General features: G+C 59.7%; 1 protein-coding gene across 1 annotated transcript in view; it reads right to left on the reverse strand.

Annotated features, from left to right (window-relative positions):
* The window catches only part of COL8A2 (collagen type VIII alpha 2 chain), a 26,549-nt gene extending 10,618 nt beyond the window's left edge, over positions 1–15,931 (reverse strand). The window contains exon 1 of the mRNA XM_051770986.1: positions 15,918–15,931. The gene's annotated coding sequence lies outside the window, so the exon portion shown is untranslated. The remainder of the gene's footprint in view (positions 1–15,917) is intronic.
* Between the last annotated feature and the right edge of the window lie 9,778 nt (positions 15,932–25,709).

A 25,709-nucleotide genomic window follows, 5' to 3' on the forward strand; every position in this document is an offset into this window, starting at 1 on the left:
GCCGGAGCCGGAGCCTCACCCGCCAGCAGCCCAGGGAACAAGAAAACATTTTCCTTGACGAAGAAAAAACACCCCACCCCATCTGCAGGGACCTGCTGCCCCTGAGCGGTGCCCGTGCCCGGCCCTGCGTGGAGTGGGATGGGCACGGTATGGCCCATCACGGCATGGCATGGCATGACATGGCATGGCATGGTGTGACACAGCATGCCCACGGTGCAAACTGTCCGTGGTCCACTCTGCCCGGAGCCGAGGAGCCCGGGGTCCGGCAGCGGTGCCGACACCAGCGTCGGTGCCACCACTTGATCCCACGGCCGCGGGGTCAGGGCTCAGCTCAGGCGGATTAATGACCCCGGGCGTGTGTGCCGGGAGCGCAGCCGCAGGTCACAGCTCAGGGCTTAATCCCTCACCTCCAGCTGTCAAAACTCCTCGGGAGCGCGGCAGAGCCCCGGCGATCGCCATCCCTGCGGAACGACGGGCACCGTGGCATTGGGAAACCCACACAGAGAACCCCGGCTTGGCATCGGCTTGGACCTGGGTCTGGGTGGAAAACCTCGGCATAAAGCTGCAGGAGCACTGTGTTCCTGCCCTGGGGCGAGGCTCAGGCTGGCTCACAGCATCCCTGGGGTGCTGCAGTCCCCTCACCAAAATAAGGCTGGGAAATCCCCCATGGAGGAGAGCAGGATCCCCAAGGGATGTGTCCTCCTCTTGCCTCGGCCCCCGTGGAGGGTTTCTGCACCCAAGCCCCCCAGTCCTCTCCCTCCCACCAGCCTCCACTGCACTGAAATACCAGACTCGCAGCATTAATAGCAGGGTTCCCTGCCAGGTGCATAGTTTGACCAGTCGGATCACACATGCCAAACCACAGGTATTTTATGAGACGTTTCCTGTTATGAAGACATTTTTGTGGGGATTCATTTTTTTCTTCCCTTCTTCTTCCCGCCTCCTCCTCCTCCCAGTGGGATGGTGGCCTGCCTGGAGGGCAGCAGTGGCACTGTCCCTGAGGGCTGGATAGAGCAGAAGGGGAGCCGAGTGCCAGAGCTGGGGTGCAGTAGGGATGAGGGTCCCAGAAGGTCCCATCCTCTTGGCCATCCTGGCAGGGTCTGGAGCCCCTCTCCAGGGGGCTGTGGGGGTCCAAATTGCTGTGTGAGCCCTGGCTCATGCCATGACTAAGAAGCACAGCTTCTTACTGGATCCTGGGGCAGGATGTGGAGTATCTGCACAGCCACCACGGGGAAGGACATGGGCTGTGAGCCCCAGTGAGCTGCTGGAGCATCAACCATCACTACCTGAGGCTCAGTCAGCCTTGCTCCAGGGACACATAAGCCCCGGTGGCAGCAGTGGGAAGCAGTGGGAATTTACCCAGGGTCTGCGGGTCAGACCCACTTTGCCCTCACAGCTCCTGCACAGGAACAGCGTTTTCTAAGGCAATGGGTGCTTTGCACAGAAATCTGCTAAGCCTGGGGGGACCCACAGAGAGCAATTCCCGGCTCAGGGAATTTGTGGGCACGTGGTCATGGCCCGCAGACATTTAAACCTCAGCCTTGTGCTGGGGTCACCGGCCTCATCAGAATGGGCCATGGTCCAGGCCAGAGCCTTCTGGGCAGGGTGCTCAGGGGAGCTCCCTCGGGGGGCTGCAGGCTGGGACACACAGGGCAGGGATGTCCCAGAGACCTGCCATGTCCCCATGAGAGCCGGGGGGATGGCAGGGAGCACCCCGGTACTGCTGGAGCCCATCACATCCGTGCAGCATCCCGGGGGATGTGGCTCCTGCACCCGAGGGAAGGCAGTGACAGCCCTGCCCATGCATCCCATGGGAAGGGGACTCCTGTGAAGGGGGAGATGGGAGAAGGGGGAGCCTGTGATAGCACTCAGGTGTTCAACAGCAGCACCTGCCCTGCCACAGGATGGACACACTCTGGCCAAAGCGACCTTGCACCACGGCACAGACCGGCTCCAGGAGTGTCCAGGGAAAGCAGCTCCTGGCTCCCTGTGCCCCAGCAGGGCTGGTGCCTCCCCGGCACAGCATCACCTCTGCACATCCCCACACTGGTTTTCCATCAGTCCATCCCCTCACCACCCTCCAACACGCTCCCAAACCACCCAAGGTACAACAGCAAATGTGTGAACTGCTGTGCAACCATCCCCTCCTGTGAGGAACACCAGGAACATCCCCCAGCCCTGCCCCGGCTGCCCAGACGGGAACTTGCCTTGCAGTGTTTATCCTAACAGTCATTTTATTTTAACATCAGGGGTTGAAAGCCTGTCTCCCTGGTTTTGCTGGGTCCTTTGATCTCCATTTCCTCTCCTCTTCCAGCTTTTTAGCAACCCCCCAGGTGAGCCTGGCTGGTGCCAGCACTGCTGCTCCCACACATCCTCAGCGTCCATCCTCCACAAAACCCCTCAGCCACAGCACCCAGTGAGACCAGCTTCGCCCTTGGAGCTGCATCTCCTCGGGGGCGACCCCAGAGCCCAATTCCCTGCCCCCAAAAGGGCAAGACCGTGTTTGGGGCCCCCCGGCTGCACCAGCAAACCCTCCCACCGGCTGCCACTGCTCCCCATCCCACCAGGTCGGTCACAGCCCTCGGGGACTGCTTGGCTGCAGCTGAGGGGACCTGTCTGGAGCAGTGCCGGGGTCCCCCTGCCCTGGGCTCAGCCCGGGCAGGTGCTGTATAGTGGGGGGGCCGTGTCCCCCCCCGTGTCTCCGAGACGGCCCCTGCGCCGCTCCTGGGGTTAACGGGGGGAAAATATTGTTTATGCTTCTCTAATATCGGCCTTCTGTTTTGCATTTGCCGTTTCTTCAAAGATAGGGAGCCGCCTCTGCCAAGATTCCAGAGGAGATATCCTCAGTAATGCCGACCGCGCTCCCCACCGCACTCAAAGAAAACAAATGTCAGGCCAAGGATTGATATGAAATAGTTTAAAAATGAGAAAAAGCTGCCTTACAGCTAGGTTTACATTAAAATAAATTTCAGGAGCAGGAGCCTGGGCCGTGTCCCTCCCCGGCGGGCGGCGGGGGATGGGGTTACCTGCGGGGGCGGTGCCGCCGTCCTGCCCTCGCCCTGCACCAGCACCCACCTCCCCAACCCCTTTCTCACCTCCATCCCCACCCTATCCCCATCCCATCCCATCCCATCCCATCCCATCCCATCCCATCCCATCCCGTGCCTCTCCCTGTCTTTATTTCCATCCCATCCCCGTCCCTATTCCCACCCCTTTCCCATCCCCATCCCTGTTCCCATTCCCTGCTGCCCCCCAGGGCCGTGCACCATGAAGGGGCACTCCTGGCACGGCAGTGCTGCAGAGCTGCTTCCCCATATCCACACCCCAGGAAGGGGATGGAGTGCACGTTTCAGACTGTATTTATGTTCTCTAACTTAATTTACTTTAATTTAATTTCTGTGAGCTGTTGCGAGACCCCAGCCAGACCGAGGTGTTTGGTGGAAACTCTGACAAGACGCTCCCACACTCCCAAGCGGATTTCAGATTTCCCCTGTGCTCTGTAATGCCCGTTTCAGGGGGCAGGCTGTCTGCCAGGCAGTGCTCCCAGGGCCCTGCAGTGCCCTCATCCCAGTGGGCAACCCCCACGTGCCTTTCCATTGGGACGGACGCGGGTTGTGCAAAATCAAGCTGGTTTTTTCCCAGAACTTTGCTTGGAAAGAATTTGTCTGACACTGTCACAAGATGTTTCACCATCGCTGAATCAGCTGCTTTGATTTTTCAATTTGAAATTTCTATTTTTTTTCCTTTTTTTTTTAATTTTTTTTATTTTCCACATTTCCTTTGTCTCAGAGCTGACAGCCTCACAGGGAATTCCACTGGCCCCACTTTCCTGGGGATTATGCCAACCCCCCATCCCCCTGAGCCCCATGCAGGGGCAGTTGGGTGCCACGTCCTGAGGGACACAAGGGGCCACTCAGTGTCCCCATGTGCACCATCTCTGCCATTAATGATCTTTCAGCCTCAGGTAACACCAACAGGCCACAACCCGCAGCCACACCCTCGTTTCCAGGCTCCAAATTTCCAGTGCAATCGAGTATCCTGTTGAATTTTCTTCAAAGGGTTCCAGACCCCCCCTTGCCTGGACCCCTGCACCCATGTTCATGTCCTGCTGCCTCTGCCTCTCCCAACGTGGCACATCGGCAGAGCCGCCCTGTCCAGGGCACACGGAGCATCCAGACCTCTACAGGGCAGCCCATAAGGAAACGGGATGGATTTCATGTGTCCCAGACCATTCCAGGGGAAGAACCACCCCTGGACCCAGGTTGTAGAAAGGAGCCAGCCAGGACAGTGTCTGGGAAAGGCCCGGAGGAGCCGCTGACCTTCACGGCTCCAGAGCATCTGCCTTGGCGTCGCTGTTACCACTGACCCTTTGCCAAGCAAAACTGGGGACCTGGAGCTCCAGCACCAGCGGAAAGCAGTGTGGAATACATGGAATATTTTCTTAGTGGGACTCATTTGTTTCTGCTAGAGACACCAGCCAGTGGCACTCAGGGCTGTCCCTGTGTCCCTGCAGAGCCCTTGCTGGAGGATGGGATGAAACGGGAGCACCCGGGCACAGAGCTGGGGACTGACCCTGGGGGACGGGGAGACACTTATTACAAAACCTTTTGTTTAGTCTTCAAGCTGGAAAAACACTCAACTCACTCGAGTTTTCCTCTGGGCTCTGTCATGTGGGAACCTCCCTCTGTCCACACTTGGGACCCGCTGCCCAGAGGGGCTCATCCTGTCAGTGGCACAGTGCTGAGCCCGGCCAGGACCCTCTGCCTTGGCATGGGGACACCCCCTTGTTTGGGCATAGCCACTGAGAGGGTGCCATGGTGCTCAGGAGGGGACTGGCACCATTACTGCATCCAAGGAACCCCAATGGTAATCCCAATTGTCTCTCCATGACAAGAGCAGATTCAGACTGCGGGAATAGACCCAGACCTGGGGAACAGACCCAGTCCTGGGGATCAGACCCAGTCCAGGGATCAGACCCGATTTGGGGCAGGCTCTGGCACATTGCTGCCTTCTAGGAAGTGGTGGGCATGTGGCAGCCCCAGTTTGGGCAAGTACTGGGCATCTGCTGTGGGTGTCACACTGGCCTGGCATTTATGAGTAATGAAACGGAGAAAAAATTAAATTGACCAATTGAGCCCATTTTTCTAGAAGACAATTCTTAAAAAAAATCGAACCAATACCAAGAAGGGAAAAGACCTTCAGCCTTCAGCCTGGAGTTATGGTGGGACCGGGGCAGGGAAAGGCTCTGGAGGCAGGGACAGCAGTGGGCAATGCCCAGGGAGGGTGACAGTCCCCTCCACACTCACCATGGGCAGGTCAGGGGGTGCCCTAAAGCTCTGCCCCGAGTGGCTGCGGGACCCACCCAGGACGGGCAGCACCAGCCACGGGAATAACCAGAGAACAGGGTGAGCAGAGCTGGCTGTGATCCCAAGGATGGCTCAGAGAGCCGCAGGGCTCCGGAGGATCCCACCCCATCCCAGCTGCCTGGCAGGGCTCAGCCAGTGCCTGGCACGCCCACGGCTCAGCGGGCTCCTGGGAGCCATCCTGCACAAGCCCACAGACATTTTCCACCGCATTTACAGCAAGAGCATTAAAATGCTGTTTTCCGAAGGCTCGGCACATCGAAATGTCAGGCCCTGGATGGAATGTGGTGGGGGCGTGGTGGGAGGAGGGCTCTGGTCGTGGCTGGGTGCCAGGAACCCCCCTCTGCGCTGGCCTTTGGCCTCCAAGGGAGGCACTGGGGGCTGTGGCTGCCCCGTCCCCCTGGCACCCTGCGGGCATGGCGAGCGGAGGCGGCCGGGCCTGGCCGGGGTCCTGCCCCAGCACTTGGCTCCCGGCACTGTCTCCTGCCCACTGCCGAGCTCCTTTTGTTGGGAAGTTATGGCTGCCCCTTCCCACGGCCCCCGCTGGGCTCTGCCAGGGCCAGACCGTGGCCACGATGAGTCAATGGAAAGCTAATGCCGTGCAAGGCCAGTGTCCCACGGCCTCGGGCCATCCCTGCCCGTGCCGGGCCAGCGCCGTGGCACCAGCACGGTGAGTGACTGGGCAGGAATGGGAGCTGAAGCTGTAAGGCCACTGCTCTCCCCTGGATCCTCTCCATCAACCAGAGCTTGCCAAGAGGTCACTTTATGGCAGCCAATGTCCCCTCTGTGTGGTGCTGGCACACACCATGCCCCAGGGATGCTCCCTACACCCATCCCCTGCTGCAAACCCACCCCTGGGCACGGCTGGCACGTGCTGCTCACTCCTGGACATCCCTCCTTGCTGGGGGACAGCCCAGGGGACATGTCCCATTGGGAGGCTGGTGGGAACAGGGACACATCCCAGCTGGCCAGGGCAGCACATCCTGGTGCTGCAGGAGTGGTGTGTGAGCCCAGCCCAGATGGGGGCAGGGAGCTGGGGGAGCCCTGCGGTGTCCCCTGTGGACAGGGAGCCCACACGTGCCATGGCAGGTTGGTGGGGCTGTTTCAGCACCACCTAGAGAGGTGTCTGACGCTTTTATTTATAAACCCACTGGCTCCTGCACAGCTCCAGCCACTCGCATGCAGGGAAAATGCCATGGGAGCCAAGACCAACAGAGCCAGCAGCATCCCTGCACACGGGAGGCAGCACCAAACCAGCCAAGGATGCTCTGGCTGGACTGTCCAGCCCCAGTACCTGGCAGGATGGCCATGGCCTGGCACCACAGCCCCACAGCTGAGATCCCACAGCACAGACTGCCATGGCATCCACGCAGCCACCCTGGGTGCACCAGCGGTGCCAGGGCTGCCTGGAGCTGGTGGGGAGCTGCTGGCAGGACCTGTGGGCAGCCCCCAGTGCAGGGGCTGCTGCTCAGTGCCAGGGGTCTGCAGAGCCACTGTGGGACCCCTGACACCGCAGCTGCCCCCTGCTTCCCATCCTGCTCCCCTGGCACTTCACCAGGACAGCCAGCCCTGCTGGCAGCCAGTGCTCTCCCCAGGGAAGCCCCTCTGCCCAAAGGCAGAGAGGGATGCAAACTCCCACGGCTCCCACCAAGCATGAGGATGAGGGTCCAGCCCTGTCCAAGGGGGCAAAAGGGCTGCCCCCACTGATGGGCTGCCCCAACACTGGTTCCAGCCCTCGGCAGCACGGTAACAACTGGGTTATTGTCAGTGTGTGCCAGGGACACGAATGTGACAGGGAATTCAACAAACCGGTGCTTTCTGCTGGTCCCAGTCCAGGCTAATCCCACAAGATGCCCTGTCAGCACAGCCAGCAGGGAGAGACAGCAGCTCCTGGCCCCCCACCTGCCCCAGCACCATCCAGGGGCACAGCAGTGCCACGGCCCCAGCGCTCCCATCGGGCCCAAGGTGGGTGCAGACAAAGGCACCGTGAGCACCGGCCCCAGCTGCTCCAGGGACTCAGCTAATGGGGTCCATTTGTTGGGTAGTTCTTGGAATAACAAATTGTATCATCCAAAAAAGCAAAACCACAAAAGGGGATCGGTTTGCAGCCCGGCTCACAAAAGCCCCTTGTCTGGAGGCCCCCAGCACCCCCCAATCTCCCAGAGAAAACTCAATTTAACCAAAATAAGCAGCAGGCCCAGCCCTGTGCCCTCACACTCCACATCAAACCGTGGAGCAGCACAGATCAACCCGATCCTGCAGCTGGCAAATGGCACCTGGCTGTGCCACAAGGTGCCAGAGAGCTGCCCACCACTCCTCTGGAGCTCCATCCAGACAAAACCGAGTTGGCCAAAGCCCAGAGGGCTCTGGGCACGGTGCAGACCCGCAGTGCTGTTCCAAACCCATCTCCCAGTCCATCCCAGTCAGCAGCAGGGAAAGGGCAGCCCCAGTCTGGCGGGGCTTGTGCAGGAGCAGGAAAGAGCAAGCCAAGGATTTCTCTGTAGCAGGATGAAAGATGAGGCTCAACACCTGCTAAACCCTCTAATCCCCCTCCTCACCCCTGCCAGCTCTCCAGCAGGCCGGAGCCCACCAGCCTCAGGGAGGTGGAGGTTTGGAGCAAACAAGGTTCCCAGCACAGCAGGGAGTGACCCCAGCCTGTAGTGGGACCAGTCAGACAAACCCATCAGCTCCCTCTGGTTTCTAACTCCCATGAGAATGTCCCACATCTGCTCTCAGGGCCAGAGCGCCCAAGGTCACCCAAGGTCACGAGCACCCATTTGCATCCTGAGAGGACACACTGGCTGAGATGCCCACCTGGGTCCTGTCCTGGGGGCTGCAGGAAGGGGAAAGGTTGAAGGGAGGGGAGTTAAACCCTTTCCCAGTGGGGCTGCCCTGCAGAATCATGAGATTTTTTACCTATTCCTCCAGTTGGGATTGGACTCCAGGGAGCAAACCCTATCCTATGCCAAGAGCCCCCCAGCAGCAGCCCTGCAGGGGTCTTGCCTTTGAGAAGGTGCCCCTTCCATGCCTCCAGCAATGGGTGGACAGAGGTTTGCTTCTCCCACTGCCCTGACTGTCACACTTTCACGTGCAGGGCAGGAGCACCAGCTGCCAGCCCTGTCCTGGAGCACAGCTCTGGCCCCACAGCCCCGCTCAGGTACCCCCAGCCCCCAAACTCACTTCAATTATTGGCAACCTGAGCAATTCTGCTCAGGTTTTGGACCAGGTTCCACCCCTGGACCATCTGCCACCAGCCAGGAGACTCAGACAGATGATCTGTGACACCCTGTCCCACTCGTGCAGGACACCACGGCCCCGCAGCCCCGGGGTGGGAACGGCGGCAGCCACGGCACTCACTGACCTTTGGGGACGGACACGCCTGAGCTCCCACATCCCTCGGGAGCGCAGGGAGGGAGGGAGCCCTGCACCCGGCTCTGCCCCAGACGGTCACTCCAGCACCTCCCCTTTTCCCAGATGCGCCCCGGGGCAGCTCCGGACCAGGGGCAGCTCCGGACCAGGGGCGACCCCGCCGCCACGGCCCATCTGCCGCGGGTAATTCTCCGCCTGCCCGGCAGCGCTCTGGCTGCATTCCTGCCCTAAGTACCGCGGATTTGCTGTGCTTTATGAAAAACGAGAAGAATGTTTTAAATGAAATTAATTCTGACGAACCCAAGATTTCATAAAAGCGCTGCCTGGGCACGGTTTGGCACGGGCCCGCTCTTGTTCGCTCTAGTGCCTCCCCTGGGGGGAGGAAAATACCAGGCTTGGCATAAAATAATTACAGACTCCTTGTGCAGCTTGGTTTATGGCTGCTTGAGGAGCGCTGAGGTCTTGTCCTGGCCCGTAGTTGGTGGTTGGCAGTGACATTACACATGGTCCTCAATAAAAGTGTGATGGGAGAAGGTGTAATGGAAACGGGCATCGGGCTGTCGGAGCGGTGCTGGACACCTGAGTGTCCTTTGCTGGGGCCACGTGGGATCATCTCACACTGCCCCATGAGCTGGCATTTGCTAGCACGGTGCAGTGCTGGCACAGACAAGGTCCATTCGTGGCACAGACGTGTCCGTGCCGGCGGTGGGAAGGAGCAAGCAGAGGTTCGGGAAGCGGGCACGGAGCCACTGGTGCTCGGCACAGCCCCACCAGCTTCCTTTGGACGCAGACAGGGGAACTGCTGCTGCCCTGCTCGGTTCTCCCTTTCATCTTGACTTTAAAAAGACACTAAATTAAAACCACAAAGGCACCCAAGCCCCGAAGCGACTCTGCTGTCCCGCCGGCCCCCGCGCCAGGGGATGCTGGGCAGGACGCGGCACTGGCGCAGCCGGAGCAGCTCGCAGGGCCCTGACCTCGTTATTTATGTAACACAAAGCTCTTTTCCTCTGTTCATGCACTGCCACGAGCCAGCTGCTGAGACCCCTCCCCAATGTGACCCTCAGGGGTCCGTGGGCCCATGGTGGTTGCTGAGCTCCGGACCCTCGTGCTGCTGTGACCAGGGGACAGCCCAGCTCCAGTTGTGGAACAGGCTCCCCGGGGATGTGGTGGAGTCAGGACCCCTGGAAGTGTTCAGAAAACAAGCAGACGTGGCATTTCGTGGTATGGTTTAGTGGGCATGAGGGTATTCGGTTGACTTGATGGTCTTGGAGGGCTTTTCCAACCTGTGTGCCCAGGCACGGCCCCACACCAGCGGCCTGGTTTGGGGTCTGCTCTGGATGCCCTCCCTTCCCTCCTCAGGGCTGTGGGCTCTGCCCTCCCAGGTTATCAGCTCAGCCCTTCGGGGACCAGAGCACCTGAAATTAAAGGCAAAGCAAAGACAGAGGTATCACCACTGCAATCCAACCCCGGGATCCCACCGGGATCTGCCTGTGGGTCGTGAGTGCCAGACTGGCAATATCAGGAAATATGAAGAAATAGCAATAAAAGTCAGCTTGTTCCTGTCCACTGGCTCATGGCACACGGAGCAGTGAGAAATACCTTTCTGCAGTCGTTGACAATGCATGTTTGAGGCTGGAAATATGCTTTTCTGGCAAAAGCCCACATATTTAACCCCAGTGGGCACCAGCACCTCACCCCGTGGGTCCAGAGAGGGGAGGGCAGTGGGACTTCCCAGCCTGCCTGGGCACAGTGGCACGGGGGAAGCTGCTCCAGCCACTGACATGGAGCAGGATGTGAGGGTGATAAGTGGTGAGTGCTGAAATGAAAGCTACAATGAGAGCAAAGGACCTGCTGCAGCTCCGCTCCATGCCAAGCCTCCCGCCGCCTTATCGGTGCTTCCCTGAAAACCATGGCTGTGTTGTCCTGACATTAAATATTCCTGTGGTGATCTGTATCTCCTCCATTTCACTCACAGCACCCGAACACTCCAGCCCTGATGCACACCCTGGATTCACACTCTCGCCTCTGGACTGGAGCCAAGATCTCCAGAGGAAAAAATGCAGCCAGAGCTTCCAAGTTTTGTGGTGAAACCACATGATTTTGATGGGAAGCCATAAATCAGTCCCAGGCTTCTCTCAGCCTCCGGTAACTTCTTAAAACAAACCTGGGCTGAATTTTGGGTCTTGTAATGAAATCTGAAAGCAGGTGAATTGGCCGCGGGGTTCGAGCAGCACCACGAGCGAGTGCACGGAGTGGCCTCGGCAGCTCTGGACAGCCCTGACTTGTTCTCTGTGGGCCCTACAATTATAGGGCACAACCAAAGCATCTTCCACCTTTGTGGTGTCCGAGGGCAGAAGAGGCTCGAGTGCTGCCCAGTCCCTGTGGCAACACTGAGACCTTTCCAGCCCAGGGGCACAGACAGGGCTCCAACAGCAGGGGAGGACAGGGAACATCCCGGCAGTGAGACACCCACTGCCCTGCCCTGCCCTGCCTGAACACGGGCATCAGGGAAAGGGGGAAATACTCCTGTTGCTGCGGGAATGGGGGCAGCTCCCCAAGGTGGTCTGGCCTCAGGGTCTTGGGTTTCAGCACAAAACAAAGCGAAGGCTCTTATTTGGCTAATGTGCCTCCGAAGAAAAGCTCTATCCTTGTTTGCTCCCACTGTTGCATTGTCTGTGGATAAAGACAGGGATAGATCTCATCTGATACAGCAATATCATCTCGCCCATCTGGACAGGGCTCTTTACAAGACCCTGCTTTAGAATTTAGATCCCTGGGAACTTGGAAGGTAGCAGTGAAACAAAACCCTCCGCCAGAACAATAAAGAGGCTCTCGGCGACGGCCAGAGCTCTGTGGGGCAGGCACAGGAGCACTGTGAGGTCCCAGGGGTCCAGCATCGCTGGGCTGCTTGGGTGTGCAGCAGGTTTGCAGAAATCTGTTGGTTTGGGGCAATTCTCAGGGCCCATCCTGCCCAGGGAAAGCAGAGCTTGGGCTGGGAGCACTGCAAGAAATAGAGACTCAGGTTTTTGGTGCAAAATAGCCAAGCTGGGCAAGGCCTTGCATCGACCGCTGCATCCACAGCACGTGGACATCGAGGTCATTGTCCTCCTCTCTAACTGCTCCCTGCCAAGGCCTGTCCTGGACAGAAGTGCCTGGAAGAGCCTCTGAGGACAAACATCTCCAGATGGGCCAGCGGGACAGGCTCAGCCCCAGGGAAGGTCGCAGAGACCAGACCCGGCTACTCTGCAGATTTTGGCTGCAGTTGCTCCTGTGATCTGGAGCTTCGCTCCATGAACTCGGCTGACACCAGGTCCAGGGCCACCGGCTGAGGGGACAGCAGACACCTTCACAATGCCACCTTTGGCTCCTTTGTAATCCCACCTCATTCATGGCAGCACCCACCTCCACCCTGCAGCCCCCAGCCCAGGTCAGGAGTGCTGCAGGGAGGCAGCAGCCGGTGGGAGCTGCAGAGTCCCTGGTGGGACGCTCCTGTGAGGACCCAGGGGTGAAGGGCACGAGGTGGATTTGGTGAAGGGTCTGGCTCCTGTAGCTCATTGGGAGCAGCCCAGTGATGCCCAGAGGTGAGCCAGGCTTTGGGGAGCAGAGTCTCCCATCCCACCAGCCCCGCCAGGCCCTGTGCAGATGTTTCCCGGAGCGCTGCCATCCCTCCAGCCCTTCCCGGCCAGGATGGATCCCATCGCTTTGAAGTTCGCAGCCGATGTGCAGGGTTATGCAGCCAGAGCAGACAGCCCTGGGGAAGAGCCAGGCAGCCAGGGATGTGACTCAGGAGCAGCTCCGGTGACAAGGGGAAAAGGAAAAGCGGTTTATTATGTCTGCGCCGGCGTCCAAGTCGCCAACGCAAGGAAGCAACATGCAGCTGAGCCCTGGGCAGGAGGGAGAGCTGGGGAGTCAACAGTGTGGGGCATCACCCCACCTCACCAGCCACCCTGAGCATCCCAATCCCACCAGACTGCTGCAGGACACAGCCAGGTTCCAGCAGCACCAGCCCAGCCTCCCAAATGTCCAGTGCAGGGAACCCCTGAGTGCAAAGGAGGGAGTGGCCATGAGTCAATGCCCCCCACACCTTTGTTAAGGCAGTTAATTGCCCTCTCTAATTAGCCAGTAATGGAGGATGTAGGGGAGTGGGGAGGCTCAGAGCCCAGGACCTGCCCAATAGAGCCAATGGCCTGCACCCTCTCCCACCGGAAAAGGGCTGGGATGAGAAACTGGGGGAAAACAAATCCAGTTTGGTGTCTTTTTATCCCTCCCCTTCCTGCGCTATGAGATTTTATTGTCACAGACATTTTGTTCAGTGCAGGGGAATGGAAACTCTGCTCCTTCCCAGGCTGCAGACAAGTTGAAATAGGAGAGAATGACAGAGGGGTGTGTGGGGATGGGACGGGACCAGCCCCCACGCCCTCCCCGCCGGGTTAATGCCTTTTACAGGTGCCATTGCCCAAACTCCCTTGTTCTGCTGCTGCCCCAGCATGAGGAGCCTGGCTGCTGCCCGGCCATGGGGCAGCCATGGAGGCGGTTTTGTCCCTCACATCACAGATCCTGAGGGCAGACAGACATTAAAACCAGGAGGTTTCATCTCCACCTTCCCGGGAGAGGCTGTGCCCCCCGCCAGCAGCCGAGAGCTCAGATGCACCACACGCCGGCATCCCGTGATGGATCAGCATGGAAAACAACACCCTGCTAATCTGCCTCCCCAGCAGCCATAAAACTGTCTTCCCAGTTCCTTCAGAGAGGATTTACAGCGGCCCAAAGCATCCTGAGTGGCTGGAGGAGGGAAGAGCCCCCCGTGGGCTCTGGCCCCACACCTGGGACACATCGTGGCATTGGGGTGATGCCCCCAGACCTCTTGGCCCCCAGCCATTCAGCTTGATTCACCCCAAACCAATACTCCCCAATGGGGACACAGCCCCCCAGAGCAGGTCAGTGTCCCCAGGGTCATGCCTGAACTCTGGAGTCCCTTGCCAAGGTCCCATCACGCCATGAAGAGGACCAGGAGAGGTCTGTCCCCTTGCTGGGCTGTTCCTGTCCCTCATGCTGAAGGCAAACAGGGCAGGCTCTGCCCTCACGGGGACAGCTGGTCTGGAGCTTTGGTCACAGCCCTGGTGACCATCACTCGAGGGGCAGTGCCATGGGCTCAGGGAAGGGCTGCTGCTCCCCAACCCCAGGGCTTGCTGGGCATGTAACCCACGGGGTTCGAGCCTTGGGAGCTGCCCGACAACCCACAACCCCTGGGCACAGCCTGTGCTGGGCCCCTCTGGCCCTGAGAAACATTCCAGTGCTGGGCAGGGGCAACGGGAGTGCTGCCCCCACGTTCCCCCCGCTCTGTATCCAAGTGGGAAACCAAAAACCCGACGCAAGGCGAGCTGTGCTGAGCCCCTGCCAAGAGCCACGGACAGAAATATCCTTGATTTCACCAAGGTGTGAATAACTTTTGACACTTCTAGGGCTTATTGCCTTAAAAAAATCCCCCCGCAGTCCCCATTCACACTCTGCAGGACTGTGTTTCATATGAATGGAATATATGAATCACTGTAAAGAATTTAAATGCTTCCCTGTACAAAGAAACGCTCCCTCCCCGCCTCTGTGGCCGGGCTCCGCACAGCCTAAAACAAAGGCATGGCAGGAGACGGGACAAATCCCCATCCCCAATCCGCTGCCTCCGTGGCCAAGGGCAGCCCAGCCTCTGGGTTCGGCCCAGCACGGTGGGGCAGAGCCCAGCACCCTCCACCACCCACTTCAACCCACAGCCAGCTCCTCAGCCACGGCGCTCGCGGTTTCCAAAATCCCGATGAATTCCTGACAGCTCCCAGGTTCTCCGCGTGCCGTTCGCATCTCGACTCTGCTCCCACTCCTAAACCCCACTTTTCACACTGGAACAGGCAAAGAAAATCTCTTTACTGCCATTCCTCTGCCCAGACTCGCTGGGACAATCCACCTCCCCACTGCTGGGGGACCGAGTCAGCTGGGCTGATGGAAACCAGGCGATCCTTCCTGCAAGAATCTCTCCCGGTTTTTTAGCAGTTTGGGTTTTGCTGCTTCTTTTCCCCTTGGGCAACAGGGCGAGGAGGAAAAATGTAACTGGAAGCCTGGCGCAGCCTCGCTGCGTTTCCAGCTGTGATGTTTCCCCTGGCATCGCTGCCTCGGCTCCGCACACGCGGCCGTGTCCACAGCCCCGGCGGCGTGAGGGAAGCCAAGACGGGGCTCCAGGAGCCCTGGTTACGTTGGTCCCTCAAAGAGCAGGGGCAGGACAGCCCTTGGAGCCCTCATTCACCACCACAGCACTGCCCCTGCCCCAGGGGCTCACGGCCACCAGCCCCACTGCCAGCTCCGTGTCCTGAATTCGTAGGATCCGGCTCTGAAAGGAGCCGCTTTGTTCCCCAGTGTCCCTCGCAGATGGATCAAAACTGCATTTTTACAGAAGCAATAAAAATCCCAGGAATTCACCGGCCTTATGATTTATTAAACATGTTCCTTATAGCAAAGCTGCCCATAGATGAGAAATATCTCCGGTAGGTTATTGCCTGGCCTGAGGCTACTGTACAGGGGGGATCTTTCCTGGCTTACTGGGAATGTTCAAAGCTGGGGAACCTGGTAGCTCAGGAGCCAATTAACAGCAACATTCTTAAAAAAAAGCTAAATAAAATAAGCACCTTGTATTTCCCAAGGTGTTTGTGGAAGGCCACTTCCCGGGAATGGTGCCGGGACCCGTTGGGTGCAGATGTTGGCAGCTGCAGGAGGGGACAAGCTCCGGGAAGGGCCGGGGCAGGGAGTGCCAGCAGCGGCTGTCCCAAAGGTCACGGCACTTTCCCCAAAACACTTTTGCTCTCACAAACATATTTCCTAACAGCAGAAAAGGCTGGCCTTTGGGAGACCACAGAGGCTCCGGGGAGGATTCCCTGAGAAAGGGACCCGACTGAGGTGGGTCAAAGGAGGGAGAAGGGATGAGAAAAGGAAAAGTAGAGGAAAGCGGGCTCAGACCTGTCCGGGAAGGGATGACTGGAGCGTCCTGGGGTGTTACTCGGGGGAAAGGCACCAGAACCGCGAGACTCGTGACTGAGAAATCCACGGGATCAACTCGCGCCCGAGTGCGGGGAGACCCGCGAGACACGCAGGGGAGCGGGAGCGGCGGAGCCCAGACCCATCCCGGCGGAGCGGAGCGGACCTTACCTTACCCTCGGCGCGGCGGAGCGGAGCGGCGGGCACGGGCGGCCGCGGGCGGGAGCGGCGGGACGGGCCGGGCCGGGCCGGGCACCCCGCGGGGCGGAGCGGGGCGGGAGGGAGGGCGGAGCGGGGCCGGGGGCGCGGGGGGTGCGGGGGATGCGAAGCGGGGCCGGGGCTGCGCGGAGATGCGGAGTGGGACGGGGGGATGCGGAGAGGGGGGATGCAAAGCGGGACGGGGGGATGCGCAGCGGGGGAATACGAAGTGGGGCGGGGGTGCGGTGCGAGACCGCGCCAGGCTGGCTTCTGTGATTGCTCTCTTTTCCCTCTTTTCCCTCTTTTTTCCTCTCTCCCGCCGGCGGTCCCAGCCCGGCCGCGCTGCTCGTTGCTCCGGCGCGGGAAGGAGACTGCGCGCACCGCATATCCCCGACAGCGCGGCCCCGGCCCCCGCCCCCGGCCCCTCCTCGCCACCCCACGCGGGACAGGGGCCCGTGGGCACGGCCCCCCGGGCCAGCCTGTCGTGTCCCCGCGCAGGGATGCCCGGAGCCCTGGGGATGCTGATGCCACCAACAGCAGCCACGGGGTGGGAAACGAGTCCCCGGGACTGAGAGCTGCCGGCCCCCGGGATGGGGCGCGGTGCGGTCCAACCCTTTTCCCCCTCCCCGGTCCGTTTGGCAGCCCAGGGCTGGAGCAGCGTTTCCCCCACGCTCCCACAAACCCACTGCCCAGTCCCTTTGTGGGCACAGGGCCACAGCAGGAGGTGCCCCCCTCTTCTGTGGTGGGGGCACTTCGCCACTCCGAAAATCCTGTTGCCCTGGGCAGAAAGGTTGGGAAACGTGGTGCCAGTGCATCCTCGTGACTCTGCACAGTTTCAAATCGCACACGGGGACAGAGGTGCCCCGATCCCGGGGGAGCGGGGTGCCCGCAGCCTTTCCCACCCACCGTGTGCTGCCCGTTCCCGAGGCGGAGGAGCCGCGATGTCCCGCTGGCAGCCGCGTGCCTGGCACAGCCGGGACAGCGCCGGCGCTGCCGCAGCTGCCGGGGTGCACGGGCCGGGGGTGCGGGGCCCCGGAGTGCCCCGGGAGGCAGATTAGGGTTGCTCAGGCAACGGGCACGGAGAAAACCCGTCGGGATGGAAGCCGCTGGGCGCACAAGGGTGTTTGTTTTCTGTATTAAGCGCCTGAGCAAGGGGGGCATCAGACGGCTAATCCCCTCTCAATGCCTTCCCCCGGCGAGCAGCCGGACCCTGCTCCCAGGAATGCTGATGTGCTGTGCCCTGCGCGGGCGGACGGGGCTGGGGTCCCCTCCGTGTCCCGGGCAGGCGGGGCTGGGGGTCTGCCCGCAGCTGGTCGCTACTGCAGAGCACGGTGAGCAGCTCAGAGCAGCCCCAAGGCTGAACCACGGCACACGGTCACCTGCTGCTCGGGTACTGCAGTCCCAGCGGGATGGCTGCTGGCAGCAACTGCTCTGCCACCGGCTCAGCCCTGCAATCACTGTGTCCCAGCAGTGCCAGCTCTCTTTCCCACATCCCTGTCCCACCTGCAGCCCTCGGTCACTGGGCAGAGCATGGAGGGCCTCCACCAGCACGGTGGTTCCTGCAGAAGTGGACCAGCCTTGTTTAACCGGAGCTCTCACTGGCAAAGCATTTCCTCTGCTCACAGACTCGTTCACCAGCACAGACATTCCTCTGTCCCGCAGAGCAAACCATCGGCTGCAGGCCCGCTCCGTGCCGGCCTCTCCCGCCTGTCATCACTCCCTCACTGCTTCCCTGCTCCACAGGCCTGTCCCTTCACCGGGATGGACCCTGGGGTGCAGCCAGGTCACCTGGCCATGCCACCTTGGCCATGCCACCTTGACCCCGCCGTGCTGGCCACACCGGCTCCTTCACACTGCCCAGAAATGGTCATTTTTGGGCTGGGGTCTTCTAACCCATCATCGGGTTCTTTCTCTTTTTCCTTCAGGCTGGTCACTGCTTTCATCCTGTGGAGCTGCAGTTTCTGCTCGTAGTTGCAGTCTCCTGATCCTCTGTTTTGGGTGCTGGTGCACCTGCTCACTGGCAGAGCATGGGGTACTGAAAAAGTGTAGGGTTGGATGAATGTCACTGAGCAATACCCAAACCATCCGTGTCTTATCAACACGGTTCTCATAATAAAGGCACAACCCAGCACTGCACCAGCTCCTGGGAAAATTACTGTGAAATTCACTCTGTTCCAGCCCAAAACATGTCCAGGTGTGAGCTCACAGCTCAGAGCCCAAGGCTGCAGCAAACCCAGCTCCTCGTGCTGAGTGAGGAAAGCAAACAACATCCCAACTCACCCAGTGTCATAACCATGTAACTCATTCTACTTAAAGTGTACTTATCTGAGCTAAACAACCGATACCTCTCAGCACTGTGCCGAGCCGCTGCCGAGGGCTCTCCTTCCCAGCAGGAGAGGGAAGCCAGGCTTAGTGCTGGATTTAACGGCTCCACTGCCTCCATCCCCTGGCAGCCCCGCACCCGCTGCTGTGCCAGGGCTCCGTGGTGTCCCCGGCACCGTGCTGGCCCTGCCAGGGCCACATGTGAACCAGTGACAGCCGCGGTGCCACAGCAGCACCGGGCACTGCTGCACCTCCGGGCTGCTCGGGGGGTCCCGGGCTTGCTGCCCACCCAAATCCCCCATCCCAGCCATCCCTCTGCTCCACGCAGGAGGAACAAGAGAGGGGGAGGAGACATAATTCAATCTAGGGCTGAAAAATGCCTTAACTTAATTTCGGTGGGTCACGGACGTAATCGAATCAGCCCCGTGCATTGGAATATCGTTTCCATGTTTCCACAAGACGGATAATTGTGCTCGGAAAACCAGCCCTTGGTGCTCAGCGGGAAAATGTGCCCTGGGGGCGGGAGGGGGCCAGGGACTGGGCTGGCAGAGCCGAGCAGAGCCGGGGTGCACTGCCGTGCCTGCTGAGGGTGCTGGAATGGTGTGCCAAGGGTAGGGACAAGGGGCATCCCCCTGGCTTTGCTGGCAGTGACACTCAGGTGAGAGGTGTGCTGGGCAGGAGGACACCGGGCAGGGAGCAGTGGTGCCGGGGCGAGCCACAGTTCCGTGTGGAGCGCAGTGCCAGATCCCAGCCTTCGGGAACATTCAGTGATGGATTAAATGCAATCTGACTACCACTGTGGGAGGTTGGAGAGAATTACTTCATACAAATGCACTTCGGAAAGTATTTAGAGTCAAATTTTCAAAAGCCCCTGAACGATTTAAGAGCCAAAATCCCATTTTCCAAAGTCACTTAAATGAGCAAGAAAAGATCAGTTAAGAAAACACGTGGGCAGCCGGGGCCTGGGGGGACGGGCTGCGGGCACAGCACCGCGTCCCATCGGCCACTGCAGCCTTCACCCTGGGACACACGGGGATGCATCGGCCTCAGAAAGCATCCCTGGGGTTCTCCTTGGGGGTTCAGCCCGGAATGGGTTCCAGTGGGTCAGGTAGAAGGGAATGGTCCCGCTGGAATCAGGGACAGCTCCTGGTTCAGCAGCCGTGGGGCCATCGCTGCCGGCTGCGAGCACGGACCCCGCCGGGGCAGGAAGGGTCCCCGGCTGTAACGGGAGAAGGCAGGGCTGCAGCTGGGAACCACAGGGCTCCTTCCCTTACCCCACAACCGCTGCAGCCTCCTAAAAGCATCTCCAGTTCCCCGCTCAGCATCCTAATGAACCGCAAGGGCAGCTGGGACCCTCTGAGGCAGCAACCATGGAGACTCGACCCCCCCAAAGAGCAAATCCCAAAGCAATTAGCTTTGCAAGCCTCGGCCGGGCTGGTGGAGGTTCCACATTCCTCGGTGGCTGTAAAGCTCTTTACTGGGATTGTTTTCCTGCGTGAGCCCTGCCCGGGGTACACATGGCCGTGGCTCCAGCTCCCAGCACCTTTGGTGCATGTCATAAAAAAACACTCTCAGCACGTTGCCTTTGCTCAGGCTGAATCGAAGCGGGTTTATACACTTCCCCCAATAGAAAGCAAAAGGGATCTGAGACAGAATTCTTGCTCCAGGATCCTTTACAATTCCTGGAGGACATTTTTGGAAAGGGAAGGGTTGTATTTACTTTGGCAGCTGACTCTGCTCCTATATACATACGCATGGAAAAACTGCACTCACCTACAGTTTCCAGGGCTCCCTTGTCTGCAGAGCGCCAGCCCAGGTGGGAGATGGTGGCCCCCGGACCTGTGTTTGGAAATGGCACGTGGAATTGGAAGCTGAAGGATAAACCTTTCCCCAGGGCAGCCTTGGAGCTCATCGTGGCCCAACGCAACCTGGAGCCAGGACATCCCTGTGGTGCCCTGTGCCCCACGTGCCCCTGTCACCCCCCTCTCCGGGCACCTCTCCGCACCTGCACCTCCAGCTTTCCCGTGGCTGCTGTGATTAATTCACTGACAGTGGGGTAGGAATAAATCCACTCGTTGGCACGTTGTAAATTCATCACGTGCTGGGGACGCGCATTCCAGCCCACCATAAACACCCCTGGCTATGAGGCAGTAAATCTGCCTCTGGAGTGGAGGGTGAATGGAGTCCCTGGGTCCTGCGGGTTGCTCCAGCCCGGAACCAGGGTCACCCTACAACACCCAGCTGTCCCTGGACAGGGGTAGCTCAGGACAGAAGCCATCAGGAGCACAGTCACCCACCCAGTTTGCATCCTTTCTTCCACCCTGTCCCATTCCTGCACCAGTGACTGGTCTGGGTTGTCCCATGAGTGCCAGGGACCCATCTCATGGGATGAGGGCAGGGTCCTGAACCCATCCAGGAGCTGCCCAGAGCACATGGAGGAGGTTTGCTACCCCAGTGCTCTGTTGAGCTGTTGAAACGTTTATGCAGTAAACTAGTTGTAAAACAGGGGAAAAAATAACAGTTTATTATCCACCAAACAGCTGCTGCTTCGTTTTATGAGGGTCATTCTCTGAGGAGGTCAGGTTGGTGGAGCAGAGGCACCAGCCCAGGTCCCAGCGGGCTCCAGGCTCTTGGTATCCCTGGCTTGGCTCCCCCATCCACCCCCCAGCACCAGGCTGGCACTTGGGGAGGATGGACAGGGAAGGGCAGGTGTGGCTTTAGGGTTTTATCAGCCTTGCTATTGTTGTGGCTGTCAGTAGGTCACCCTGGGGAGGGGGCATGGGGGGCCCTGCTCAGTGGGTGCTGCATCCTGTGGCACCCCAAGATCCACCTGCGAGGCCAGTGCATGAGCAGCTCCGGAGGGCAGGGCAGGGAACAGGGAACAGGGAGCAGGGCTGGTTCCCATTGCAGAGCAGGGAGCAGGGAACAGGTTCTCAGTGCCTTCCCCAGGAGAGGAAGCTGGGGCACAGCTCAGCATCCCTTTCCCAGAGGAAGCCGAGTGCTTGGGACGTGGCATTGCTGGGCAGGGCTGCAGGATGCAGATGCCATCCTGGGGTCTGGGGCTGCTGCAGCCCCAGCACTGCACGGAGCCTGCTCCCCCCTGAGAGCTGAAAGCAGGGCTGGGGGTCCCTGGGCATCACCAGGGATGAGGTCCCCGGGGCAGGATGAGCACCAACAGGGACAGGCAATCAACCCTTGATCCTGCTGCTCCCCCTCCTCCTTCTGCATCCCTTGTGCCCCCTTTGCCTGTGCTCCACGTGGGCATGGAATGGGCACCCTGGGTCACAGCACTGGGGCCAGCACTGGGGAGGGGGCTCAGGGGGCTGTGCCTGCCCCTGCACCACACCGTGCTCGGCCTGAGAGCTCCCAGCAGCTCCAGCCTCTATGAAATAATTTGTTATTTTAGTTGTAAAACAGTAAGTGGCCCCTTTCCAGGTGGAGAAGGGAAAAGCCAAACGGCCCCACTCCTGCTAATGAGTGAACGAGTCAGTCAGCATGGGCAGGACTGCCATGGGAGTGGGAGCCGCCTCCCCTGTGCCCCCGCGGACACCCCTGTGCCCCTCTTCCTTCCCTGTGCCCTCTCCACTGCCCCACCATAAGGACATCTTTATGCCCACGGTGAGTGCTGGGACAATTTTCGCCGTCTGAGCTTCAGAGGCGATGGGAAGCCCCCGGAGTGAGGTGCAGTTGGATGGGACTGTGTCATTCCCGAGGCCAGGGCTGGGTGTGAGTTGTTTCTTGGCATCTCCCCCGGCCCCAGGGATGGGGACACCCGGAAAGTCCTCCCAGTTGCTGTGAGTGGGAGCCCTGGGGTGCAGCAGGGTCTCAGCGGGGCCCTGCTCAGGGATTTGACTCCCCAGCAGTGGTGCCAGCTCTGAGTGACAGGTATGGACAAAGGGCCCAACAGCATGTCCTTGGGGTCATTCCCAGGATCCCGGGGTCCCTGCAGTGATGCCAGGCAGCCTGGCCATCACTCCTGGAGTCTGGCAGCGCCGTGCTGGGCTCCGGGGCTGTGCAGGCAGCACCCCTCCCCGCTGTCAGGTTATAGACTGGAGTCCTCAAAAATGCAAAAAATGCACCGGGAATCAAGGTTGGCCTGCAGAGTTTTGATCTTCCCGCAGTTGCTGCAGTATTTGCTGTAAGTGCATCCAGATGGCTCAGACCACACAGAGGCAGCACCCGCCGCCACCGTCACCTTCGGGCCACCCCGGCCCACCTGGCCTGCCCTACCCAGGCACCTCGGGGGCCAAGGGGCACGGGGACGTGGCCAAGGGCTGTGCTCAGGGCCGTGGCAGGTTGAGCTGTGTGTCATCAGGGTTAAACCTCATGGGTGGCTGCAGGGTGACCTGTCCCCAGGGCTGGTGGTGTCGCGTGGCTCCCAGGATGGCAGAGGCATCGCCCTGGCTTGTACCCGGGGTGAGGGATGTGACCTCCCCAGTGGAACAGGGAGCTGAGCACCCTGCAGGTAAACATCAGAGCAGCTGCTGAGAGGGGACCCTGAACTGTGGCTCAAAGGCACTGGCCCCATCCCCTCCGCTCTGGCACGATCCCTACATGGCTGTGGTGGGCTCCTCAGTCTGGCAGCTCCTTGCCTGGCTCTGTGACTTCATTGTTTATTTGGCCTGGCCATTGCTACTGCCAAAACTTCAATGGGAGGGAAGATGGTCCTGTAGTTTACAGCAGGTGAGTGCTGTGCCTGCAGGAAGCTGGGGCTGGACAGACCTGGGCTTGTTTTGATACTTTTACTGCAGCTTGGAGCTGAGGAGGGAGGGAGGGAGGGATGGATGGATGGATGGATGGATGGATGGATGGATGGGGCTGGGGGTCCCTCCTCCCCGTGTGGGCTCCTCCAGATCACCCAGGTGCTGCCAGTGCTGACCCCTGATCTCGTTCCTTGTGGGAGTGGGAATGTGTTTACCCAAAGTTTGTTCCTCAGGGAACAAACCCGTTAGTGGCTTTTGTCAAAAAGCAAGAGCACTTCTAGGGAGCTCCAAATTTCCTTTCCTGAAAGCCAGTTTCCAGGAAGGAAAACATGCTTTGACCAAAAACTGATGCCCATTTCTCTGTGGTTTAGCTGAGAGCAGAAGATACAGTCAGTGGTGTGAGGTGGGTGCCTTGTCTGGCTCTCATTCTGCCCACCAGAGACCAGAGTCCCCCCCTCCAGTGGACATCACCCCAACACCAGCCCTGCTGCCGGCGCAGGGCTCACGAGGTACCTGGTGGGGATGCTCCCAGAACCCAGCATGTTCCTCCTGCTCCTCTCCCATCACCTGGAGCGAGGTCCTGGTCCTGTCCCCTCTCACCTCCTCGCCCCCGGTCTCGGCCGAGCACCCGTGGGCCGGTGGCCGTGCTCCCCCTCCCCTGCACTGCCCACCAAACCGAGGAAGTCGCAACCGCAGAGCTCTTGAAAGCATTTTTTTGGTGGAGACCACCGGTACTGAGAGATTAAAATTGCTGTTGTTTCTTCCATTACTCAGCTTTCCTGAATTATGGGGTGTAATACTCAGGGAGTGGGAATAATTAGGGGAGAACAATGGCAGGCTTGAAGGCTTAACTACGCCTGTGTGGTACTGCCGGCCAGGCCAGCCTGCTGTCACATTTCTCTAGGCCTCCATTTTCCACAGCCCGTGCCAAGCCCTCTCCACCACGGTACCCGCTCCGGCTTCCTCATTCCTGGGGCTGCGCTGCCTGGCCCCGCCGCCCCGGTTAACGCTCTGGTAACCCACGGCACAGCCCCCTGGGCCAGGCTCTGGGAGCCCGGGGGATGCAGGAGCACGGGGCAGAGGGATGCTGGAGCCTGGGATAAGAGGATGCTCGGGGGATGCAGGAGTGGGGCGGAGGGATGCTGGAGGTGGGGGGGTGCAGGAGCCCAGGGCAGCCCCAGCTCCTGTTTGCCCTCCAAGGCTCCTCTGCACCGGGCAAGCAGAGGTCCCACCGGGTTGTTTCAGTGTTCCATGCTCGAGGAAGCCGCTGGATTTCTCCCCTCCACAGGGGACACCCTCCAGCTCCTCAGTGGCATCTTGCTTAAGCGCCTTCCCAGCAATGGCTTGTCGCTCCGGGGCCTGGGGAGCAGTGACAGCCCCAGCAGGAGCTTGGGCAAGAGGCCACAGTGCTGGTCCCAGCCCCGGGCAGACTCTGGCTCCAGCCGGGGCACGCGGGCGGCTCCGTGCCCACCATGGGACAGGGACACGGAGCCACAGCCCGGGGCAGAGCCGGCCCCGTGCCCGGCAACTTCTCCCTGAGCCCTTGGATGTCAGCACTGGCACTAATGAAAATGAAATCGGTATTTTTTTTGCTGGAAGAAGAGACATTGTTCTGGAGAGCACTTTCCCCCGAGTCAGCTCCTGTGTCTGTGTGTGACGGGCAGGGAGAAGCCAACGGGAACGTCTGGGCCTTCTCTTCCTTCAGGGAGGGGATTGGTTTTAAATCTTCAAACTGTTTTCTCCTCTCTCTATTTACTAAACAGCTTGGAAGCCTCGACTGCAGCAGTCCCTGGTCATCCAGGGGTCTGGGTCGGTCCTGCTTGTGGGGAGCTGCTCACCATGGAGGGCACAGGATACGGGTTGGGATGGGATAGGGGACAAGGTGGGATCGGGATGGGCTGTGCTTTGAGGGGTTCCAGAGCAGCCCCCAGTTGGTACCATCTGTGTAGCGGCAGGGGAGGTGTGGGGGCTTTAAAAACAACCCCCAGACCCATCTGTTTGTAACAGAGCAGCTTTGAGGCACCTGTGCAGGGATGGGGAGCCTTGGCGAGGTCAGGGCAGCCCAGAAGCAGCAGAGCAGCCCCTCACTGGGGTGGCAGGGCCAGGGTTAGGGTTGGGGTGCCTGCTGACCACTTGCTGTGGCTCTGAGGTGCATCCATCCCCCTCAGGTGGGCTCAGGAATGCTCGTTGGACCCCCGCCTTAATTAATGGTGTTTGGGCAGGTGGCTTCCCTTGAGCTTTTGAAACCCCCTCTGGTCCTAGAACTCCTGGTCTCTCACGAGCTCCTGTTTTCTCACAAACAGCCTCCAGTCTTCATTTTTCTGCCTGAACAACAGCCCGAGTGGAATCATATTTTTGTTACTGGATTTTTTGAGGAAGACTCCCGTAGCTCCCAACTGGAATTGTGGCCAGGATGGAAATTCACTTGTGACTGAAGTCAGTCATCTCCTGACCCTGCAACCAGTGGTCCTGAGTGAGACCCTTTTGAGCTCTCCCAGGCTGCACGTGCCAGCCTCTCCCTCGGAGTGGGATGAATCTCAGAGCTCATGGACTCTCCTGTTTGTGATCCCAGAGGACCAACAACGACAGAGCCTGGGCTGATATCCCCCAGCTGCTCGAGGCTCAGCCCTTCACCACTGAGAAGATGCATCAATGTGAGTATTTCACTGAACTCAAATTTCTCACAGGTCTGTTCCTTCCTTGTGTCCATGTGCGTGTGCATTATGAGTGTTGCCTCTTT

This window comes from Manacus candei, unplaced genomic scaffold (genome assembly GCF_025592945.1).
Source record: "Manacus candei isolate 608988 ecotype Guabito, Panama unplaced genomic scaffold, ASM2559294v1 h1tg000127l, whole genome shotgun sequence".
NCBI classification, from domain to species: domain Eukaryota; kingdom Metazoa; phylum Chordata; class Aves; order Passeriformes; family Pipridae; genus Manacus; species Manacus candei.